This window comes from Rattus norvegicus, chromosome 16 (genome assembly GCF_021556685.1).
Source record: "Rattus norvegicus strain SHRSP/BbbUtx chromosome 16, alternate assembly SHRSP_T2T, whole genome shotgun sequence".
NCBI classification, from domain to species: Eukaryota; Metazoa; Chordata; class Mammalia; order Rodentia; family Muridae; genus Rattus; species Rattus norvegicus.
The window spans coordinates 23,177,496-23,203,102 of NC_141549.1; the positions used below are offsets into that span (position 1 = coordinate 23,177,496).

Consider the following 25,607-nt stretch of genomic DNA (forward strand, 5'->3'; position numbering starts at 1 on the left):
CTACTGATTTATTTGAGTAATTTTAGATCCAGCCACTTTGCATAAGGTGTTTATCAGTTTTAGTAGTTCTCTGGTGGGACTTTTGGGTTCACTTAGATATACTATCATATCATCTGCAAATAGTGATATTTTGACTTCCACTTTTCCAATCTTTATCCCTTCGATCTCCTTTTGTTGTCTGATTGCTCTGGCTAAAACTTCAAGAACTATATTGAATAAGTAGGGAGAGAGTGGGTAACCTTGTGTAGTCCCTGATTTTCGTGGGATTGCTTCAAGTTACTGTCTATTTAGTTTAATGTTAGCAACTGGTTTGCTGTATATGGCTTTTACTATGTTTAGGTATGGGCCTTCAATTCCTATTCTTTCCAGAACTTTGATTATGAAGGGGTGTTGAAATTTTGTCAAATGCTTTCTCAGCATCTAATGAAATGATCATGTGGTTTTGTTCTTTCGGTTTGTTTATATAGTGGATTATGTTGATGGTTTTCTGTATATTAAACCATCCCTGCATGCCTGGGATGAAGCCTACTTGATCATGATGGATGATGGTTTTGATGTGTTCTTTGATTCTGTTTGCCATTTACAAGAATTTTATTGAGTATTTTTGTGTCAATATTCATAAAAGAAATTGGTCTGAACTTCTCTTTCTTCATGGGGTCTTTGTGTGGTTTCTGTATAAGAGTAATTGTAGCTTCATAGAAGGAATTTGGGAGTGCTCCATCTGTTTCTATTTGGGGGAATAATCGGGATAGTATTGCTGTGATATCTTCTATTCTGATAGAATTCTGCACTAAATCCATCTCGTCCTGGGCTCTTTTTGGTTAGGCGACTCTTAATCACTGCTTCTATTTCTTTAGGAGTTACAGGATTGTTTAGATGGTTTATGTGTTCCTCATTTAACATTGGTAAATGGTATTTGTCTAGAAAATTATCCATTTCCTCCAGATTTTCCAGTTATGCTGAATATAGGCTTTTGTTGGATGATCTAATGATTTTTTTAATTTACTCAGATTTTGCTATGTCTCTCTTTTCATTTATGATTTTTTTTTGATTTGGCTACACTTCTCTGTGATCTCTGGTTAGTCTGTCTAAGTGTTTATCTATCTTGTTGATTTCTCAAAGAAACAGCTCCAGGTTTTGTTGAATCTTTATGTAATCCTTTTTGTTTCTACTTGCTTAATTTTAGCCCGGAGTTTGATTATTTGCTGCCCTCTACAAATACACCACTTGGGTGTATCTGTTTCTTTTGTTCTAGAGCTTTTAGGTGTGCTGTCATGTAGCTGAGTATGCTCTCTCCTGTTTCTTTTGCAGGCACTCAGAGCTATGAGTTTTACTCTTAGCACTGCTTTCATTGTGTCCCTTATATTTCGATATTTTGTATCTTCATATTCATTAAATTCTAAGAAGTCTTTATTTCTTTAATTCTTCCTTGACCAAGTTGTCATTGAGGATAGAGTTGTTCAACTTCCATGAATATGTGAACGTTCTGTCAGTTTGATATTGCACATTGGTTTGCTGTTCCTTGCTTTTATTATGTTTGGATTTGGGCCGTGAATTCCTGATTATTCAAGACTTTTAACATTAAGGGGTGGTGTATTTTGCCCAAGGCTTTTAATGATAATGTATTTTTTAGTTTGTTTATATAGTAGATTATGTTGATTGATATTCATATATTGAATCATCCCTGCGTCTCTGGGCAGAACTCTGCTTTATCATGATGAATGGTTATTTTAAGGCGTTCTTGAAATAGGTTTGTTAGAAATTTATTGAGTATTTTTGCCTCGATATTCATAGGAAAAATTGGTCTGAAGTTCTCTTTCTTTTTTGAGTCTTTGTGTGGTTTAGTTATCAACATAACTGTGGCTTCATGGAATTCCCAGAAGTTAAACTCCTGAGAGAAAAATAACCCTATTAAAAATGGGGTACAGAGGTAAAGAATTCTCAACTGATGAATTTCAAATGTCCAAGCAGCATATAAAGAAGTGTTCAAAATCCTTAGTCATGAGGGAAATGAAACTCAAAATGACCATGAGATTCTACCTCATATCAGTCTGAATGGCAAAGAGTAAAAACTCATGTGACAGCATATGCTGGCCAACATGTGGAAAAAGAGGAACAGCCCTCCATTGCTGTTAGCATTGCAGGCTTGTTCAATCACTCCGGAAATCAGGCTGGAGGTTCTTCAGAAAACTGGACACCGTGCCTCAGAACCAGATATATAACCCTGGGCATATACCTACAAAGATTCCCCAACATTTAACAAGGACACATGATCCACTATGTTCCATTGCAGCCTTATTTATTTATTTATTTATTTATTTATTTATTTATTTATTTATTTTCTTATTTTTAAATTTATTTATTTTTAATTTTTTATTATATGTTTCTTTACTTACATTTCAAAGGTTATTCCCCTTCCTGGTTTCCTGTCCATAAGCCCACATTCCTTCCCCTCCTTCTCCCCTATACAGGTATTCCTCCTATACATCCCCCTCATTGCCCTCCCCCATATTCCCCTGAACTGGCGGTCCAACCGTGGAAAGATCAAGGGCTTTCCCTTCCACTGGTGCCCCAACAAGGCTATTCTCTGCTACATATGCAGCTGGAGACCTGGGTCAGTCCATGTATAGTCTTTAGGTGATGGTTTAGTCCCTGGAGGCTCTGGTTGGTTGGCATTCTTGTTTTTATGGGGTTGCAAGCTCCTTCAAATCTTTCAATACTTCCTCTAATTCTGCCCAACAGGGTCCTCTTCTCAGTTTGGTGGTTTGCTGCTAGCATTGACCTCTGTATTAGACATGCTCTGGATTGTCTCTCAGGAGAGATCTATATCCGGTCCCTTTTTAGCTTCATCAATCTTATCTAGTTTTGGTGGTTGTATATACATGGGCCATATGTGTGTCAGGCTCTGAACAGCCATTTCTTGAGTCGCTGCTCTAAACTTCGCTTCCATATCCCATCACATGAATATTTTCCCCAATTTTAAGAAAATGTAGGAGCATCTGCATTTTGGTCATCCTTCTTCTTGAGCTTCCTGTGGTCTGTAGATTGTGTCTTGGGAAATTGGGTTTTTGACTAATATCCACTTATCAATGAGTGCATACCAAGTGTGTTTTTTGTCATTGAGTAACCTCACTCAGCATGATATTTTCTAGTTCATTCCATTTGCCTATGAATTTCATGAAGTCATTGTTTTTGATAGCTGAGTAATACTTCATTGTGTAGATTTATCACATTTTTTTGAATCCTTTCTTCTGTTGAAGGGCATCTGGGTTCTTTCCGGCTCCTGGCTATTATAAATAAGACTGCTATGAACATAGTGGAGCATGTGTCTTTGTTGTATGTTTGAGCATCTTTTGGGTATGTGCCCAAGGGTGGTAGAGCTGGGTGCTGAGGTAGTGTAATGTCCAATTTTCTGAGGCTGGAGAGCCTGATTTCCAGAGAGGTTGTAGAAGTTTGCAATCCCCCCAACAATGGAGGAGTGTTCCTCTTTCTCCACATCCTCACCAGCGTCTGCTGTCACCTGAGTTTTTTTTTTTTTTTTTTTTTTATCTCAGGGCTGTTTGATTTGCATTCACGTGATGACTAAGGATGTTGAACATTTCTTTAGATGCTTTTTGGCCATTTGATAATCCTCAGCTGAGAATGTTTTCTTTAGCTCTGTACCCTATTTTTGATAGAGTGATTTGGCTCTCTGGAGTCTACCTCCCGAGTTCTTTGTATATTTTGGATTGATAATAGCTCTCTATCACATGTAGAATTGGTAAAGATCTTTTCCCAATCTGCTGGTTGCTGTTTTGTCCTAATGACATTGTCTTTTGCTTTACAAAAGCTTTGTAGTTTTATGAGGTCCCATTTGTTGATTCTTGATCTTAGAGCATAAGCCATTTTTGTTTTGTTCAGGAAATTTTCCCCAGTGCCCATGTGTTTGAGACTCTTCTCCAATTTTTCTTCTATCAATTCGAGTGTATCTGGTTTGATGTGGAGGTTCTTGATCCACTTGGATTTAAGCTTTGTACAGGGTGATAAGAATGGATCCATTTCCATTCTTCTATATGCTGACCTCCAGTTGAACCAGCACCATCTGTTGAAAATGCTATCTTTCTTCCATTGGACAGTTTTAGCTCCTTTGTCAAAGATCAAGAGGCTACAGGTGTGTGGTTCATTGCTGGATCGTCAATTCTGTTGCACTGATCTACCTGCCTGTCTCTGTACCAATACCATAAAGTTTTGAAGATTATTGCTCTGTAATACTGCTTGAAGTCAGGGATGGTGATTCCCCCAGAATTTCTTTTATTGTTGAGTACAGTTTTCGCCATCCTGGGGTTTTGTTATTCCAAATGAATTTGCAAATTGCTCTCTCTATCTCTATAAAGAATTGAGCAGGAAATTTGATGGGGATTGCATTGACCTGTAGATTGATTTTGGCAAAATGGCCAACTTTAGCATATTAATCCTGCTAATCCTTGAGCATGGAAGATCTTGTCATCTTCTGAGATCTTCTTCAATTTCTTCAGAGATTTGAAATTCTTGTCATACAGATCTCTCACTTGCTTGATTAACATCACACCAAGGCATTTTATGTTATTTGGGACTATTGTTAAGGGAGCCATTCCCTAATTTCTCTCTCAGCCTGTTTATCCTTTGGGTAGAGTAAGGCTACTGATTTGTTTGAGTTAATTTTACACCCCGGCACTTTGCTGAAGTTGTTTATCAGGTTAAGGAGTTCTCTGGTGGATCTTTTGTGTTCGCTTAAGTACACTATCATATCATCTGCAAATAGTGATATTTTGATTTCTTCCCTTCCAATTTGTATCCCTTTGACCTGCTTTTGCTGTCTGATTGCTCTGACTAGGATTTCCGGTACTATATAGAATAAGTAGTGAGAGCATGGGCAGCCTTGTGTAGTCCCTGATTTTAGTGGGATGGCTTCAAGTTTCTCTCCATTTAGTTTGATGTTAGCTACTGGTTTGCTGTATGTTGCTTTTACTATGTTTAGATATGGGCCTTGAATTCCTGATCTTTCCAGGACTTTTATAATGAAGGAGTGTGGAATTTTGTCAAATGCTTTCTCAGTTTTTAATGAAATGACCATGTGCTTCTTATCTTTGAATTTGTTTATATAGTGGGTTACATTGATGGTTTTCCGTATATTAAACCATCCCTGCATGCCTGGGATGAAGCCTACTTGATGCTGATGGATGTTTTCTTAGATTTAGTTTGCAAGAGTTTTATTGAGTTTTTGTAGTTTTATGAGATCCCATTTGTCCATTCTTGATCTTAGAGTATAAGCCATTGGTGTTTTGTTCAGGAAATCTTCTCCAGTGCCCATGTGTTCAAGACGCTTCCCCACTTTTTCTTCTATTAGTTTGAGTGTATCTGGTTTGATGTGGAGGTCCTTGATCCACTTGGACTTAAGTTTTGTACAGGGTGATTAGCATGGATTGATCTGCATTCTTCTACATGCTGATGTCCAGTTGAACCTGTACCATTAGTTAAAAAATGCTTTTTTCCATTGTATGGTTTTGGCTCCTTTGTCAAAAATCAAGTGACCATATGTGTGTGGCTTCATTTCTGGGTCTTCAATTCTATTCCTCTGGTCTATCTGTCTGTCTCTGTACCAATACCATACAGTTTTTATCATTATTGCTCTGTAATACTGCTTGAGTTCACGAAAGTGATTCCCCTGGAAGTCCTTTTATTGTTGAGGATAGTTTTAGCTATCCTGGGTTTTTTGTAATTCCAGATGAATTTGCAAATTGTTCTGTCTAACTCTCTGAAGTATTGGATTGGTATTTTAATGGGGATTGCATTGAATCTGTAGATTGCTTTTGGTAAAATGGCCATTTTTACTATATTAATCCTGCCAATCCATGAGCCTGGGAGATCTTTCCATCTTCCGAGGTCTTCTTCAATTCCTTTCTTCAGAGGCTAGAAGTTCTTATCATACACTTATAAAAGTTCTTATCTTTTCACTTGCTTGGTTAAAGTCACACCAAGTTATTTTATATCATTTGGGACTATTTTGAAGGGTATCATTTCCCTAATTTCTTTCTTGGCTTGTATCTCTTTTGTGTTAGAGGAAGGCTATTGATTTATTCGAGTTAAATTTATACCCAGTCACTTTTCTGAAGGTGTTTATTAGGTTTAGTAGTTGTCTGATGGAACTTTTGGGATCACTTAAATATACAATCTTATCGTGTGCAAATAGTGATATTTTGACTTCTTCCTTTCCAATCCGTATCCCGTTGATATTATTTTCTTGTCTGATTGCTCTGGGTAGAACTTCAAGAACTATATTGAAGAAGTAGGGAAAGAGTGGCCAGCCTTGTCTAGTCCCTGATTTTAGTGGGATTGCTTCATGTTTATTTCCGTTTAGTTTAATATTAGCTACTGGTTTGGTATATATGAATTTTACTATGTTTAGATATGGGCCTTGAATTTCTCTTCTTTCCAGGTCTCTTATCATGAAGGGGTGTTGAATTTTGTCAAATTCTTTCTCAACATCTAATGAAATGATCATGTGGTTTTTATCTTTCAATTTGTTTATATAGTGGATTACGGTGATGGTTTTTCGTATATTAAACCATCCCTGCATTTCTGTGATGAAGCTGATTTGATCATGATGGATGATTGTTTTGATGTGCTCTTGGATTTGGTTTTCAAGAATTTTATTAAGTATCTTTGCGTCAATATTTGTAAGGGAAATTGATCTGAAGTTCTCTTTCTTTGTTGGGTCTTTGTGTGGTTTAGGTATAATAGTAATTCTGTCTTCACAGAAGGAATTCGGTAGCGCTACGTCTGTTTCAAATTTCTGGAATATTTGGATAGTATTGGTATGAGGTCTTCTATGAAGGTCTGATAGAATTCTGCACTAAACCCGTCTGGACCTGGGCTCTTTTTGGTTGGGAGACTTTTAATGACTGCTTCTACTACTTTAGAAGTTATGGGGTTGTTTCAATGGTTTATTTGTTCCTGATTGAACTTTGGTAACTGGTATCTGTCTAGGAAATTGTCCATTACGTGCAGATTTTCAAGTTTTGTTGAATGTAGGATTTTGTAGTAAGATCTGACGATTTTTTGAATTTCCTCTGATTCTGTTGTTATGTTTCCCTTTTCATTTCTGATTTTGTTAATTTGGACACACTCTCTGTGTCCTCTTGTTAGTGTGGCTAAGGGTTTATCTATCTTGTTCATTTTCTCAAAGAACCAGCTTTTGGCTCTGTTGATTCTTTGTATAGTCCTTTTTGTTTCTACTTGGCTGATTTCAGCTCTGAGTTTCATTATTTCCTGCGTTCTACTCCTCCTGGGTGTATTTGCTCCTTTTTGTTCTAGAGCTTTTAGGTGTGCTGTCAAGCTGTTGACCTATGCTCTCTCCTGTGTCTTTCTGCAGGCACTCAGAGCTATGAGTTTTCCTCTTAGCACAACTTTCGTTTTGTCCCATAAGTTTGGGTATGTTGTACCCTCATTTTCATTAAATTCTAAGAAGTCTTTAATTTCTTTATTTCTTCCTTTTCTAGGATATCATTGAGTAGAGCATTGCTCATCTTTAATTTCTTTCTTCAGAAGCTTGAAGTTCTTATCATACAGATCTTTCTCTTGCTTGGTTAAAGTCACACCGAGTTATTTTATATCAATTCGGACTATTATGAAGGGTGTCATTTCCCTAATTTCTTTCTCGGCTTATTTCTTTTTTGTATAGAGGAAGGCTACGGATTTCTTTGAGTTAATTTCATACCCAGCCACTTTGCTGGAGGTGTTTGTGTATTTTATGTATTTACATTTTAAATGTTATCCCCTTCTTTGCCTCTCCCATTCCTCTCTACAACCCCTGATTCTATGAAGACTTTCTTAATATATAGAGCATTAATGTTAATAGACAGTACTGGAAAATTAATCATAAGACAAATTGTCAACTTTGGGACAAAAATATCAATAATGAATATTAGATCAATATTACCTGTTTGCTAATGGATAAAAGACATATTGAACAGGAACTGTGACCATGCCCCCTCACAGAAGGTGAGTGAGGACCTTCTGTACTGTTGATTTTGCACTGATATACATGTGACGGCCAGAGATTGCCATTGACTTCCTCTCACTTTCCACACACGTGGAGCTAAGTGTGTAGTGGTCAGAGGGCAGAGCCAACTGACGGTTCTGTTCTACCACATTGTGGCTTCTGAGGACTGAACTCAGGCCATCAGGCCGCCCTGTGGGTTCCACCTCTAGTCCCTCTGTTCTGGAGACAAACTTTACTCTCCCACGTTCCTGGTGTTATTGATTTACTATCTTGGAGCACATTGATACTCACACTTGCAGGCAAGTAAGCTTTGGGGCTCCCCTTATCCCCACATCTACAGTCAGTTTCTCAGGGCAAATGTTTTACCAAATGAGTTTTACCTGCCACCACAGCCCTTCATTTTTTTGGGAGGGGTTTGTTTAATTTTTTTTATTTCCATTTCAAATGTTATCTTCTTTCCTGGTTTCCCATCCATGTACAGCCTATCACATCGCCCCTTCCCAATTTCTATGTGGGTTTTCCCCCACCCATCTACTCACCTCTTCCCACCTCACTGCTTTACCATTTTCTTACACTGGGGGATAGAGCCTTGGCAAGACCAAGGGCTTCTCCTCCAATTAGTTCCCAACAAGGCCATCCTCTGCTACATATGCACCTGAGGCCATGGGTCAGCCAATGTGTACTCTGTAGATGGAGGGACATCTGAATTCTTTCCAGCTCCTGGCATTTACTAATAAGGGTTCTATGAACATAATGGAGCATATTTCCTTGCTATATTTTGGAGCCCCTTTTGGGTATATGCCCACTAGGGGGTATAGCTGGGTCCTCAGGTAGTACTATGTCCAATTTTCTGAGGAACTTACAAACTAATTTCCAGAATTATTTTGCCAGCTTGCTCTCCCACATACAGTGGAGGAGTGTTCCTCTTTCTCCACATCCCCGTCAACATTTGTTGTCACCTTAGATTTTGTCCTTAGTCATTCTGAGTGGTGTGAGGTCAAATCTCAGCATTTTCTTGGTTTGATTTTTGCTGATGATTAAGGATGTTTAATAGTTCCTTAGGAGCTTCAGGGCCATTTGATATTCCTCAGCTTAGAATTCTTTGTTTAGCTCTGTACCTCATTTTGTAGTAGAGTTATTTGATTTTCTGCAGTCTAAACTTCTAGATTTCTTTATATATATATATATTACATATTACCCTTCTATCAGATATAGGATTGGTAAAGATCTTTTCCCAATCTGTTGTTTTCCATTTTGTCCTAATGACAGTGTCCTTTTCCTTGCATAATCTTTGCAATTTTTTGAGGTCCCATTTGTTGAATCTTGATCTTAAAGCATAAGCTATTGGTGTTCTATTCAGGAAATTTTCCCTAGTGCCCACGTGTTCCAGGGTCTTCCCCAATTTTCCTTTTATTATTTGGAGTGTATCTTCTTCTATGTGGAGATCCTCAATTCTCTTGGATTTTAGCTGTGTACGGGGTGATAAGAAACATTTGATTTGCATTGTCCATGCTGACTGCTGGTTGATCCAGCAACATTTGTTCAAAATGCTATATTTTTTCCAGTGGATGGTTTTAGGTCCTTTGTTAAACATCAAGGGCCCAAAGGTGTGTGGGCTCATTTCTGGGTCTCCACTTCTATTCCATTGATCTGCCTGTCTGAATCTGTACCAAACCATACAGGTTTTATCACTATTGCTATATAATACAGCTTGAGGCCTGGGATGGTGATTCTCCCAGAAATTCTTTTATAGTTGAAGATAGTTTTCACTATCCTGGATTTCTTGTCATTTCAAACGAATTTGCAAATTACTCTTTCTAACTCTATGAAGAATAGAGTTGAAATTTTCATGGGGATTACATTGAATTTGTAAATTCCCTTTGGTCAGATGGCCATTTTACATTTTTATTCCCGTCAATCCATGAGCATGGGAGATCTTCCCATCTTATGAGATCTTTTTCAAATTCTTTCTTCAGAAACTTGAAGGTCTTGTCAAAGTGATCATTCACTTGCTTGGTTAGAGTAACACCGAGGTAGTTTTTTAACATCTGTTACTATTGTGAAGTGCATTATTTCCCTAATTTCTTTTTGAGCCTGTTTATCCTTTGAATAGAGGAAGGCTACTGATTTTAGTGGTATTTCTTCAAGTTCATCTCCATTTAGTTTGATGTTGGCTACTGGTATGCTGTATATTGTTTTTACTATGTTTAGATTTGGGACTTGAATTCCTGATCTTTCCAAGACTTTTAAAATGAAGGCTAGCCTTCATTCTTTTTTTTTTTTACTTTAAATATATTATACCTTTATTAGATACAAGTTTATTTAGATTTGTTTTGACTGTGGCAAACTTAACTAGCTCCAGAGATAATGTTGGCAATTTTGAATCAATCCCTTTCTGTGAGCACACAGTGGCATTACTGAGCTAATTAATGTTCTCTAAATGCCTGGAGCCATCTGGAGCTAGACAGGATTAGTGTCTCAAGAGGGACAGATAAAAGCCCTTTTGGAGGCTTCTATCCTATTCTACAGTGCCTGTATCTAAAACAAACCATGAACAGCAAAATCCCATAAATCAGTTAGTCAGTAAATAGATAATGTGATACCTAGAAAAGCAATACATGAGTATCAAGCTACTCTTTGGTTGGTGTTTTAGTCTCTGGGAACTCTGCGATTCTGGTTGGTTGATAGTGTTGTTCTTCCTGTGGTGTTGAAACCCCTTCAGCTCCTCCAGTCTGTTTCCTCCTCCTCCTCCTCCTCCTCCTCCTCAGGCTGCTGCTGCTGCTGCTTTATTCCCTTTCCTAGTTTCCTCTCCATATGCCCCCGTCCCCTCCCCCTTCCCTATAAGGGTATTCTCCCCCCAAACCCACACCCTTTACAACCTACCCCTATATTCCCCTGCACTGTGGGTCACCCAGGGTAGGACCAAGGGTTTCCCCTTCCACTAGTGTTCAACAAGTCTATTCTCTGATACATATGCAGTTGGAGCCCTGGGTCCATGTATACTCTTTGGGTAGTGGTTTAGTCCCTGGGCATCTCTGACATTGTTGTTCTTATCGGGTTGCAAGCACCTTCAGCTCTTTCAATCCTTTCTCTAATTCCCCAAAAGGGAGTCCTGTTCTAAGTTCAGTAGTTTGCTGTTAGTGTTCACCTCTGCATTTGACATGCTCTGTGTGTCTCTCAGGAGACATCTATATCCGGTCCGTGTCATCACACATTTCTTAGCTTCATCAGTCAAATGTAGTTTTGGTGGCTGTATATGTATGGGCCACATGTGGGGCAGGCTCTGAATGGCTGTTCCTTCAGGCTCTGCTCTAAACTTTGCCTCTATTTCCCTCCTATGGATATTTTTGTTATCCCATTTCAGAAGGAGTGGAAGCATCTGTATTTTATTCATCCTTTGTCATGAGCTTCATGTGGTCTGTGGATTGCATCTAGAGTAATTCGAGGTTTTCGGCTAATATCCACTTATGAATGAGTGCATACCATGTGTGTTTTTCTGTGATTGGGTTACTTCACTCAGGATGATATTTTCTAGTTCATTCCATTTGCCTATGAATTTCATGAAGTCATTGTTTTTGATTGCTGAGTAGTACTCCATTGTGTAGCTGTACCTTATTTTCTGAATCCACTCCCCTGTTGAAGGGCATCTGGGTTCTTTCCAGCTTCTGGCTATTATAAATAAGGCTGCTATGAACATAGTGGAGCGTGTTTCCTGGTTGTTTGTTGGGGCATCTATTGGGTATATGCCCAGGAGAGGTGTGGCTGGGTCCTCAGGTAGTGGAAATTTCTCAGGAACCTCCTGGCTGATTTCCAGAGTGGTTGTACCAGTCAGCAATCCTACCAACAATGGAAGAGTTTTCCTCTTTATCCACATCCTGGCCAGCATCTGCTGTCACCTGAGTTTTTTTATCGTATCCATTCTTACTGGTGTGAGTGGAATCTCAGGGTTTTTTGATTTGTACATCCCTGATGACTAAGAATGCTAAACATTTCTATAGGTGCTTCTCAGCCATTTGATATTCCTCAGCTGAGAATTCTTTGTTTAGCTCTGAACCCAAATTTTAATAGGGTTATTTGGCTCTCTGGACTCTAAGTTCTTGGGGTTTTTTTTTTTTTTGTATATTTTTGATATTAGCCCTGCATCAGATGTAATATTGGTAAAGATCTTTTCCAAATCTGTTGGTTGCTGTTCTGTTCTATTGAAAAGTATCCATTGCATTACAGAAGCTTTGCAGTTTTATGAGGTTCCATTTGTCAATTTTTGACCTTAGCACATAAGCCATTGTTGTTTTGTTTAGGAAAATTTCCCCAGTGCCCATGTGTGTGAGTCTATTCTCCAGTTTTTCTTCTATTAGTTCCACTGTATATGTTTTAATGTTGATGTTCTTGATCCACTTGGACTTAAGCTTTGTACAGGGAGATAAGAATTGTTTGATTTGTATCTTTTACATGCTAACCTATTGAATGAGCACCATTTATTGAAAATGCTATCTTTTTACAAATGGATGGTTTTTGTTCTTTGTCAAAGATCAATTGACCAAAGGTGGGTGGGTTCAGGTCTGGGTCTTCAATTATATTTCACTGATCTGTCTAGCTGTCTATGTTACTAAACCATACAGCTTTTTTTTTTCCACTATTGCTCTGTAATACTGCTTGAGGTCAGGAATGATGATTTCCCCAGAAGTTCTTTTATCATTGAGTATAGGTTTTGCTATCCTGGGTTTTTTTTATTCCAAATGAATTAGTAAATTGCTCTTTCTATGTCTGAAGAATTGAGTTGGATTTTTGATGGGGATTGCAGTGAATCTGTAGATTGCTTTTGGCAAAATGGCCACTTTTACTATATTAATCCTGCTAATCCATGAGAATGTGAGGCCGTTCCATCTTCTGATATCTTCTTCAATGTCTTTTCAGAGACTTGAAGTTCTTGCTATATAGATCTTTCACTTATTTCGTTAAAGTCACACTGAGGTATTTTATATTATTGCGACTATTGTGAAGGGTGTCATTTCCCTAATTTTACTCAGCCTGTTTTTCCTTTGAGTGGAGGAAGGCTACTAATTTTTTTTTGAGTCATTTTGTACCCAAAAATTTGCTGAAGTTAATATCAGGTTTTGTAATTCTCTGGTGGACCTTTTGGCGTCACTTAAATATACTATCCTATCGTTGGCAAATAGCCATATTGTGACATCTTCCCTCCCACTTTGTATCCCTTGACCTCCTTTTGTTGTCTGACTGCTCTGGCTCGGAATTCCAGGGCTGTATTGAATAAGTAGTTACAGTGCAGGCAGCCTTATCTAGTCCCTGATTTTAGTGGGATTTCATCAAGTTCCTCTCCATTTAGTATGATGTTAGTTACTGGTTCACTGTATATTGTTTTTACTATGTTTAGTTATGGGTTTTGATTTCCTGATCTTTCCAGGACTTTTTTTTTGTTGTTGTTTTCTCTTTATTACAAAATATAACATTTATGCAATGAAATATTGTACCTGAGCCATACCTTTTACATAATAAAGTATAAAATGTATGTGCTACTGAAAAAGATGAGTTCATTATCATATAATGGATAGAAGTTATATAATAATTATAAGATAAAACCATTAAATATACATATACTTTATAGTAGAGAAAACAATCTTTGAATTTTAGAAATGGTCCAGGGGTTAGAAACTTGTTGAAGTCAAATTTTTTTCATTAATTTGAGTATTTCTTATTTACATCTCGAGTGTTATTTCCTTTCCCGGTTTCAGGGCAAACATCCCCCTAATCCCTCCCCCTCCCCTTCGTTATGGGTGTTCCCCTCCCCATCCTCCCCCCATTGCTGCCCTCCTCCCAACAATCACCTTCACTGGGGGTTCAGTCTTAGCAGGACCCAGGGCTTCCCCTTACACTGGTGCTCTTACTAGGATATTCATTGCTTCCTATGAGGTCAGAGTCCAGGGTCAGTCCATGTATAGTCTTTAGGTAGTAGCTTAGACCCTGGAAGATCTGGTTGCTTGGCAGTGTTGTTCATAAGGGGTTTTGAGCCCCTTCGAGCTCTTCCAGTTCTTTCTCTGATTCCTTCAATGGGGTCCTATTCTCAGTGCAGTGGTTTGCTGCTGGCATTCGCCTATGTATTTGCTGTACTCTGGCTGTGTCTCTCAGGAGAGATCTACATCCGGCTCCTGTCAGCCTGCCCTTCATTGCTTCATCCATCTTGTCTAATTGGGTGGCTGTATATGTATGGGCCACATGTGGGGCAGGCTCTGAATGGGTGTTCCTTCAGTCTCTGTTTTAATCTTTGCCTCTCCCTTCCGTGCCAAGGGTATTCTCATTCCACATTTAAAGAAGGAGTGAAGCATTCACGTTTTAATCATCCGTCTTGAGTTTCCTTTGTTCTAGGCATCTAGGGTAATTCAAGCATTTGGGCTAATAGCCACTTGTCAATGAGTGCATACCATGTGTGTTTTTCTGTGATTGGGTTACCTCACTCAGGATGATATTTTCCAGTTCCAACCATTTGCCTACGAATTTCATAAAGTCATTGTTTTTGATAGCTGAGTAATATTCCATTGTGTAGATGTACCACATTTTCTGTATCCATTCTTCTGTTGAAGGGCATCTGGGTTCTTTCCAGCTTCTGGCTGTTATAAATAAGGCTGCTATGAACATAGTGGAGCACATGTCTTTTTTATATGTTGGGGTATCTTATGGGTATATGCCCAAGAGGTATAGCTGGATCCTCAGGCAGTTCAATGTCCAATTTTCTGAGTAACCTCCAGACTGATATCCAGAATGGTTGTACCAGTCTGCAACCCCACCAACAATGGAGGAGTGTTCCTCTTTCTCCACATCCTCTCCAGAATCTGCTGTAACCTGAGTTTTTGATCTTTGATCTTAGCCATTCTCACTGGTGTGAGGTGAAATCTCAGGGTTGTTTTGATTTGCATTTCCCTTATGACTAAAGATGTTGAACATTTCGTTTGGTGTTTCTCAGCTATTCGGCATTCCTCAGCTGTGAATTCTTTGTTTAGCTCTGAACCCCATTTTTTAATAGGGTTATTTGTCTCCCTGCGGTCTAACTTCTTGAGTTCTTTGTTTATTTTGGATATAAGGCCTCTATCTGTTGTAGGATTGGTAAAGATCTTTTCCCAATCTGTTGGTTGCCGATTTATCCTAACCACAGTGTCCTTTGCCTTACAGAAGCTTTGCAGTTTTATGATCCCATTTGTCGATTCTTTATCTTAGAGCATAAGCCATTGGTGTTTTGTTCAGGAAATTTTTCCAGTGCCCATGTATTCCAGATGCTCCCCTAGTTTTTCTTCTATTAGTTTGAGTATATCTGGTTTGATGTGGAGGTCCTTGATCCACTTGGACTTAAGCTTTGTACAGGGTGATAAGCATGGATCGATCTGCATTCTTCTACATGTTGACCTCCAGTTGAACCAGCACCATTTGCTGAAAATGCTATCTTTTTTCCATTGGACGATTTTGGCTCCTTTGTCAAAAATCAAGTGCCCATAGGTGTGTGGGTTCATTTCTGGGTCTTCAATTGTCTTCCATTGGTCTATCTGTCTGTCTCTGTACCAATACCATGCAGTTTTTATCACTATTGCTCTGTAATACTGCTTGAGTTCAGGGATAGTGATTCCCCCTGATATCCTTTTATTGTTTAGGATAGATTTAGCTATCCTGGGTTTTTTGTTATTCCAGATGAATTTGCAGATTGTTCTAACTCTTTGAAGAATTGGATTGGTATTTTGATGGGGATTGCATTGAATCTGTAGATCGCTTTTGGTAAAATGTCCATTTTTACTATATTAATCCTGCCAATCCATGAGCATGGGAGATGTTTCCATCTTCTGAGGTGTTCTTCAATTTCTTTCTTCAGAGTCTTGAAGTTCTTATTGTACAAATCTTTTACCTGCTTGGTTAAAGTCACACCGAGGTACTTTATATTATTTGGGTCTATTATAAAGCGTGTCATTTCCCGAATTTCTTTCTTGGCTTGTTTCTCTTTTGTGTAGAGGAAGGCTACTGAGTTATTTGAGTTAATTTTATACCCAGCCACTTTGCCGAAGTTGTTTATCAGCTTTAGTAGTTCTCTTGTGGAACTTTTGCGATCACTTAAATGTACTACCATATCATCTGCAAATAGTGATATTTTGACTTCTTCTTTTCCAATCTGTATCCCTTTTGCCTCCTTTTGTTGTCTAATTGCTCTGGCTAGAAATTCAAGAACTGTATTGAATAAGTAGGGAGAGAGTGGGCAGCCTTGTCTAGTCCCTGATTTTAGTGGGATTGCTTTAAGTTTGTCTCCATTTAGTTTAATGTTAGCAACTGGTTTGCTGTATATGGCTTTTACTATGTTTAGGTATGGGCCTTGAATTCCTATTCTTTCCAGGACTTTTATCATGAAGGGGTGTTGAATTTTGTCAAATGCTTTCTCAACATCTAATGAAATGATCATGTGGTTTTGTTCTTTCAGTTTGTTTATATAATGGATCACATTGATGGTTTTCCATATATTAAACCATCCCTGCATGCCTGGAATGAAGCCTACCTGATCATGGTGGATGATTGTTTTGATGTGCTCTTAGATTCGGTTTTCCAGAATTTTATTGAGTATTTTTGCGTCTATATTCATAAGGGAAATTGGTCTGAATTTCTCTTTCTTTGTTGGGTCTTTGTGTGGTTTAGGTATAAGAGTAATTGTGGCTTCATAGAAGGACTTTGGTAGTGCTCCATCTGTTTCAATTTTGTGGAATAGTTTGGCTAATATTGGTATGAGGTCTTCTATGAAGGTCTGATAGAATTCTGCACTAAACCTGTCTGGACCTGGGCTCTTTTTGGTTGGGAGACCTTTAATGACTGCTTCTATTTCCTTAGGAGTTATGGGGTTATTTAACTGGTTTATCTGTTCCTGATTTAACTTCGGTACCTGGTATCTGTCTAGGAAATTTTCCATTATCTGCAGATTTTCAAGTTTTGTTGAATATAGGCTTTTATAATAAGATCTGATGATTTTTTGAATTTCCTCTGAATCTGTAGTTATGTCTCCCTTTTTATTTCTGATTTTGTTAATTTGGACACACTCTCTGTGTCTTCTCGTTAGTCTGGCTAAGGGTTTATCTGTCCCGTTGATTTTCTCAAAGAACCAACTTTTGGTTCTGTTGATTCTTTCTATGGTCCTCTTTTTTTCTACTTGGTTGATTTCAGCTCTGAGTTTGATTATTTCCTGCCTTCTACTCCTCCAGGGTGTATTTGCTTCTTTTTGTTCTAGAGCTTTTAGGTGTGCTGTCAAGCTGCTGATATATGATCTCTCCTGTTTCTTTCTGCAGGTACTAAGAACTATGAGTTTTCCTCTTAGCACAGCTTTAATTGTGTCCCATACGTGTGGGTATGTCGTACCTTCATTTTCATTAAATTCTAAGAAATCTTTAATTTCTTTCTTTATTTCTTCCTTGCCCAGGTTATCGTTTAGTATATTGGACCATCCTTTCATCCCTGGGCTGAAGCCTAACTGATCATGATGGGTGATTATTTTGATGTGTTCTTGTATTCACTTTGCAAGATTTTTATTGAGTATTTTTACATCAATAATCATAAGGGTAAATGGTCTCAAGTTCTCTTTCTTTGTTGGATTTTTGTGTGGTTTAGTTATAAGAGTAACTGTGGTTTCAAAGAAGGAATTTGGTAGTGCTCTGCTTATTTCTATTTTGGGAACTAATCTGGATAGTGTTGATATGAGGTCTTCTATGAAGGCCTGATAGAATTCTGCAGTAAATTCATGGAGTCCTGGGTTCTCTTTGGTTGGGAGACTCTTAATAACTGCTTCTACTTCTTTAGGAATTATGGTGTTGTTTAGATGTTTATCTGTTTTTGATTTAACTTTAGTACCTTGTATTTGTCTAGAAAATTGTCTATTTCCTCCAGATTTTCCAGTTTTGTTGAATATATGCCTTTGTAGTGGGATCCGTTGATATTTTTAATTTCCTCAGATTTTTTGTTATGTCTCCCTTTTCCCTTCTGATTTTGTTAATTTGGATACACTCTGGGTATTCTTGCTAAGGGTTTATCTATCTTGTTGATTTTGTCGAAGAACCAGCTCCTGCTTTTGTTGATTCTTTGTGTACTCCTTTTTTTTTAAAACTTGGATGATTTTAGCTCTTAGTTTTATTATTTCTTCCCTTCTATTCCTCTTGTGTGTATTTACTTCTTTTGGCTGTAGACATTTTAGATGTGCTGTCAAGCTGCTGAGTATGCTCTCTCCTGTTTCTTTTGGGGGCACTCAGAGCTATTTTTCCTTTTAGTACTGCTCTCACTGTGTCCTAAATGTTTGGGTGTGTTGTATCTTCATTTTCATTAAATTCTACGAAATCTTTTTTTTAAAACTGGCATTATTTATTTATTTTTTGGCTTGTGAAACTTCCTTAATTTGTTGATGTAGCAAACAAATTTCAACTCTGCTATGCAAATGACAGAAGAAATGTGCTCAGCAATTAACTTTAGAGTTCAATTTCATACAGGCAACATGCTATATGTGAAAAAATTACTAACTGAACTACAGGTATTAAATACTGAAAAAAAATTAACAGTTTATTTTAATTTATCTTATTTAACAATCTAAGAAGTTCACGGCCATCAGCAGTTCCAGTGCAATTTCAGGTGCAATTGGGAATTCAGGAATTTCAGTGGAGCTGTTAGTATAGCGGACCTTGTAGGTAAAATACATGCACACTTTCGATAGCACATGTGAAGGGATCTCTCTAAAGTTGACCTCATTGGTTTCATTCTCCGCAAACTGACCTGGACCACTCAACATGGCCTTTATTGTTCCTGATGTTAATGCATGTTCTCTTTTTACAATAAATTCATGACCATCAGAAGATATTAATTTCACATACATGGCATCAGGGCCTTCACAGCCACCATAGGTTTTCTCCTCTCCATCCATTATGTTCTTATAAAATTCTACTTGATCCCAGAGGAACTTACTAGTTTCCTGGCGAGGCCGAGAAGCAGTCATCTAGTAACTTGCATCCGAAGGAAGTGCTAAGAAATCTTTAATTTCTATCATTAATTCTTCCTTGACCAAGTTTTCATTGAGTAGTGTGTTGTTAAACTTCAATGTATCTGAGGGCATTCTGTCATTATTGTTTTTATTGAAGACCAGCCTTTGTCCATGGTGATCTGATAGGACAAATAGAATTATTTCTATCTTCCTGTATCTATTGATGCCTATTTTTTTGACAAATCATATGGTCAATTTTCGAGGAGGTACTATGAGGTACTGAGAAGAATATAAATCCTTTTGTTTTATTATTTAATGTTCTATAAATATTTGTTAAATCCATTTAGTATATAACTTCTGTTAGTTTCTCTATGTCGCTGTTTAATTTCTGTTTCTCTTATCTGTCCATTGATGAGAATGTGGTGTTGAAAGTGGACAGATGTGTCTGTCTGTCCTCTGGTCTCAGGATGTTCCATACTTCTTGGTGTTTAGCTCTCTTCTCCGTGGGATTTGAGATCAGGGAGCAGTGTGATGGGCTAGGCCCTCATTCGTATTTCATATTTTTTTGCTTGAAGGGGAATTGATGGCACACCAGCATATTTTTCCGAAGTCCACATGCTTCCTAATCATTTTGTTATTTTAAGGTGTTTATTAGTTGTTAAGGTAGAGCTTCATATAAATAATACAAGAATGAATTATAGTTTGAAAATATTCTTATGCTTATTGAATATTTTCTTCAAACTCTGATTTGTCCAACTATAGTTTTTCATTCTGTCAGTCCATTTATTCCTCACATGTAATTAAATGTCTATTGTGTATAATACACATTTTAATATATCTCAAGGTCGGGTTGGGGATTTGTCTCAGTGGTAGAGCCCTTGCCTAGCAAGCACAAGGTCCTGGGTTCAGTCCCCAGCTCCGAAAAAAAAATATATCTCAAGGTCTTCCCATTCTTAAACCTTTATGTTTCTCTGCCCAGTCAAGCTTCCTTACATCATATAAATGTAAATATAGCATGAAATGAACCTTGCTTTTTGGAACTCTCATTTCATTTTGCTGAAACCTTTTTGAATCTCATATATAGGAGATTGGATGCCATAGTTTATCTCCTTCTACTTATATTTACCAAATTTAGTGTAAGTCCAGGGACACATTGACCATTTTAAAACAAAATGGAAGGTCCTGCTTTGCTACGTTTTTGCTCCCGGGTTAACATGGATACTTTATTTATTACCTAAGCAATATGTTGTGATCATAATGGTAGCAAATATAGAAAGCTTAATCGTGGGCATAAAAAATGAAATTTGGATTGAAAAAGTCAAAGTATTGGTGACTGGGGATTTCAATTTTCATTTGTTTATAAAATTTACAGTGAAACAAGTGGTCTGTAGATCTGCATCTGTAGGTCATGCCTATGATGTATCAATCATCTATCTTAAGAAGCACAACATGTCAGTCACCCACAAGTCATACAGCTTATCAAAAATCTGTCCCCAACACCTACATCATCCAAAGTAAAAGCCCACAGCCTGGCAACCATCCATAAGAATTGCCCATGTCCTGTCAGTCATCCACTGGAAATCCCCTCACCCTGTCAATCATCTACCAGCAACTCACAAAACCTGTCAGTCATCCAGAAGAAATTATCACAGTCTGTCAATCAGACATAACAAATGGCCATAGTCTGTTAATCAACCACAGGACATGGCGGCTAACTTATATACAAACCTCTCAGAGCCGGTCAGTCATACATTAGAAACTCCCATAGCCAGTCATTCAATGGAGAGACCCACAGCCTGTCAGTCTTTCACAACATATCTCAAAGCCTGTGGATTATTCATAGGTAGTGTCAACAGCCTATCACTCAGCCCCAGGAAACATATACCAACTTTGTCACTTGTCCAAAGGACAAGCCTACACTCTATCTGTCATTCATAGGAAATACCTACACCCTGTCCATCATTGATAAGAAATAGCCAAAGCCTGTCAACCATACATAGTATGTATCTACCATTGTTCAGTATGCATAACAAATATGCACAGACTTTCAGTCAGTCCTCCATGGTAAATGACTGCTACATGAAATCATCCATAGAAAGTACCCACAACCTGTAAGGCATTCATAGGAAAAACCAACAACCTGTCAATCATCTGTAGGAAAGAGTTGCCTGTTTGTCAGCTACATGGCACACCCCCAACTTGGTAGTCATCTGGGGGAAAAATCTACATCCTATCAATAACCCATAGGAATTGCCCATAGCCTTAGAACCATTTATAAGAAATTTCAATATCCTTTCAAACAGCCACAGTAAAGTCAACAGCCTCTCAGTCATCTATTAGAAACACACACAGTCTGTCAGTCATCCACAGATCACATACATTGCGTGAGAGTCATCCATAGGAAAAGCTAAGTGCCTGTCATGCATACAAAGGAAATGAACACAACCAGTAAATCATGCATAGGAATCTCCAACAGTCTGTCAGTTATCAAGAGAAAATTCACACAGTCTTTCAATGTCGGGGCCAGCACCAACAGGGTACCTAGAATCGGGCGAAAGCCTGCGGGATGAAAGAAGCACACACACACAGGTTATTCGTGTCAAGCCAGAAGAGGAAGAGAGCTCCTGGTTTCTTTATTGACCAAACTATATATCCAAAGAACACCACTTAGCAGGTATCTGTCAAGCACAGTGGGGAACCCTGGCTGAGACTTCGGTAACAAAGGACCAACTATGTGGCCTGAATAAATTAGGGAAATAACCAGGAAGGCCAGCCTAATTCTGACTCAGGTGAGAAGTACCCGGCCAGACTGTTCCCAGTTGGGGACAAAAGGCTTCCACATGCAAGGGCAGGGCTCAGCAGGGGTCAAACCTTGTTGGAGACCCAGAAGGGTCTTGTTCAGGCTGACAACATTCTGTGAATGTAAACTTCTTGTGCCACACAGTGACAAAGCAACCAGGCCCAAATCCAATACAGCTCCCACATTTCAATTATTCAACAGTATACAATTAAGATTAAACAGAAAAATTTCCAAAATCCGCAACCCTCACACACTGATATCATAAATAGGGACATGATAAACCTGGGAGACAGCACACAATAAATCATGCCGAGAGCAAAGATTCATCTCTGCCTCAGGCTCCTCTCCTACATCATTCAGGTCTCAGGTTTGCCATGCAGAGCCGATTCTGTTACCATGCCTGCTTGAAATCAAATGGGGAGATGTTTGTGATGATGAACTTCGTCAATTTATTCTAATAGCTTTATAAAAATCATGTAGTGAAGGAAGCGCAGGATTTTGTTTCTGTTGACAGCACATTTTCAGAAGGGTTTAGTCTACTGTTTTTCTGCATACGTTAGCTAATTCTTCAGAGCTCCTGATAAAGCAGAAGATTGTATAATAGGAAAACAAGGCAGGAAGTGTATGTCCATTCAAGAGTCCTATCTCACCTTATTTCAATTATATTGACAATAGCAAAAGGAAACGTCAGAAAAATGAAAGGAAATGCCTCATTTTGAATATGATCACAGTTTGCCATTGAAAGAAACACAGATGTTTAAACAATATGCACATAGAATTAATATTTAATTAATGAATTCTAGTGACAGGTTTACAACTTGCCTCAAAGGTTTACATTCCTTTCTTTTATTCAGTATTTTTTCCTCCATCTTTATTAACTTGGGTATTTCTTATTTAAATTTCAACTGTTATTTCCTTTGCCAGTTTCTAGGCCAAATCCCCCAACCACTCCCCTTCCCCTACTATATGAGTGTTACCATCCCCATCTTCCCCTGTTACTGCCCTCCCCCCAATAATCACGTTCACTGAGGGTTCAGTCATGGCAGGACCTAGGGCTTCCCCTTCCACTGGTGCTCTTACTAGGCTATTCATTGCTACCTATGCAGTTGGAGCCCAGAATCAGTCCATGTATAGTCTTTGGGTAGTGGCTTAGTCCCTGGAAGCTCTGGTTGGTTGGCATTGTTGTTCATATGGCGTCTCATCCCCTTCAATCTCTTTCAGTCCTTTCTCTGATTCCTTCAACGGGGGTCCTGTTCTCAGTTCAGTGGTTTGCTGTTCGCGTTCGCCAATGTTTTTGCCTTATTCTGGCTGTGTCTCTCAGGAAAGATCTATATCTGGTTCCTGTCAGCCTGCACTTCTTTGCTTCATCCATCTTATCTAGTTTGGTGGCTGTATATTTACGGGCCACATGTGAGGCAGGCTCTGAATGGGTGTTCCTTCAGCCTCTGTTCTAAACTTTGCATCCCTATTCCCTCCCAAGGGTACTCTTGTTCCCCTTTTAACGAAGGAGTGAAGCAATCACATTTTGGTCATCCCTCTTGAATTTCATGTGTTCTATGCATCTAGGGTAATTCGAGCATTTGGGCTAATATCTACTTATCAATGAGTGCATACATACCATGTGTGTTTTTCTGTGATTGGGTTACCTCACTCAGGATATTTTCCAGTTCCATCCACTTGCCTTTGAATTTCATAAAGTCATTGTTTTTTGATAGCTGAGTAGTCTACATGTTTACGTGAAGGCTGTTAGTTTAAGACTGACAGCCATGCAGCTAAGATCAGGGTCTTAAAGCCCACACCCACAGTGACATGCCTATTCCAACAGGGTCACAACTTCTAATACTGCTACTTCCTCGGCTTCACACATACAAACCATCAGACCCAGGATACAGTTCAATATAATAAAGACAAGATAAGAATGGTACACAGCAAATATCATTCTAAAATATTTATGCCAAGCATTCACACTAAATCAGAAATCAGAAATGTGAAAAGTATATTTGATCTTCCCCTGTTCAATAAAATCATTGAAGTCTTAGCTAGAATAACAGCACAAGTGAATGAGATAGATGTACACCCTTGAAAGAATGAAGCCAATGTCACTTTATTTAGGCCTGGGTGGTTGATATACACAAAAGACTCTAAAGCCTCCACCAAAATTCCCCTGCAGCTATTCAATTATTCAGCATTGTATTAGAGGAAAAGCAATGCATAAAACCAAGTTAGTTTCCTAAATCCAAATACCCAGCACACTCTGCAAATAAGCAAACTAACAGATTCTCACAGACATTATAGATTAAATATAACCAAGGAATTGAATGACTTGTACAGTAAAAACTCTAAACTTAATGTAAATTAACAGAAGAAGATACAGTAACATGGAAAGGCCCCACGCTCCTAGGTCAGAAGGATTAATATGGTGGAGTTGGATGTGATGGTTTATATTTCCTTGGCTCAGGGGTGGCACTATTAGAAGCGTGGTCCTGTTGGAGTAGGAGTGGCCCTGTTGGAGTAGGTGTGCGACTGTGTGTAAGGGGTTTAACACACTCATCCTAGCTGCCTAGAAGGCCGTATTCTGCAGGACCATCCAGATGAAGATCTACAGCTCTCAGATCCTCCTTCACCATGTCTGATTGGTGGCTGCAGTGATCCTGCTGTGATGATAACAGGTCTGAACCTCTGAGGCTGTAAACCAGCCCTAATGAAATGGTTTCCTTTTAAGAGTTGCATTGGCCATGGTGTCTGTTCACACAACTAAAGTCCTACGTAAGACAGTGGCCATAACACAAAAATTCATCTAGATAGTCTGTGCAATCCCCTAAGAATACCAACACGATTCTTTAATGACATTTAGAAATCCATCATTAATTTAATAGGTCAATATAAAGGAGCCATGTAGGTCAGCACAGTCATCAACATTAGCGCAGCTTGAGCCCTCACCGACACAGATTTGGAGTTAATACACCATAGAGGTAAAGCAATAATGAAATCTGCAACAGTATTCAAAGGCTCATAGGTTGGGAAACGTAATTAAGCATCTGTCCATAATTTTGTACACAGACAGCCATGAGTCATTGAACACCCCTGTCTGGGTTCAGGTAAAGCAGATGTCTACCCTTCAAGAGACTAGAGGCTCCAGGAAGCTTATACATATGGTGGAGTTGCTGGGCTGGGGATATCCTTGTGGAGGAGACAAGGGGTAGGGGGAGGAGGTATGCAATATTTAGATGTGGAACTGTCAGGGGGTGGATTGGGAGGGGAATGAAATCTGAAGTGTAAAAGTAAATAAATAAAAAATGGCTATCTTGCTGATAGCAATCTACTGATTCAATACAATCTATCAAAATTCCAATTCAATCCTTCATAGAGTCAGAAAGATGAATTTGGAAATTCACTTGGAATAACAACAAAAAAAAACAAGGATAGAGAAAACTATCCTCAACATAAAGAAATAATAACAATAAAAGATAGAATCACCGTCCTTGACCTCAAGCTGTATTACAGAGCAATAGTTTTAAAAACTGTATGGTATTAAAAACAGAGACAAGCAGGTAGATCAATGTAATAGAATTGAAGACACCGAAATGAACAAATACTCCTATGGTCCCTTGATGTTTGACAAAGGAAATATAACCATACAGTAGAAAAAAGATAGCTTTTTCAATAATTGTTGCTGGATCAACTGGAAGTTCGCACCCAGAAGAATGCATATTGATCTTCTTCCCTAGTGCAAAGCTCAAGGGCAAGTGGATCAAGGACATCCACATAAAAAGAAAACACTCAAAGCCAGAGGG

The 25,607-nt window shown here is 38.5% G+C and overlaps 1 pseudogene across 1 annotated transcript; it reads right to left on the bottom strand.

Annotated features, from left to right (window-relative positions):
- Positions 1-18,617: 18,617 nt before the first annotated feature.
- On the bottom strand, positions 18,618-18,968 carry LOC134482362 (elongin-C-like; annotated as a pseudogene). Its single transcript, XR_015639740.1, has one exon. The product of XR_015639740.1 is annotated as an elongin-C-like, transcript variant X2 (transcript).
- Positions 18,969-25,607: the final 6,639 nt, after the last annotated feature.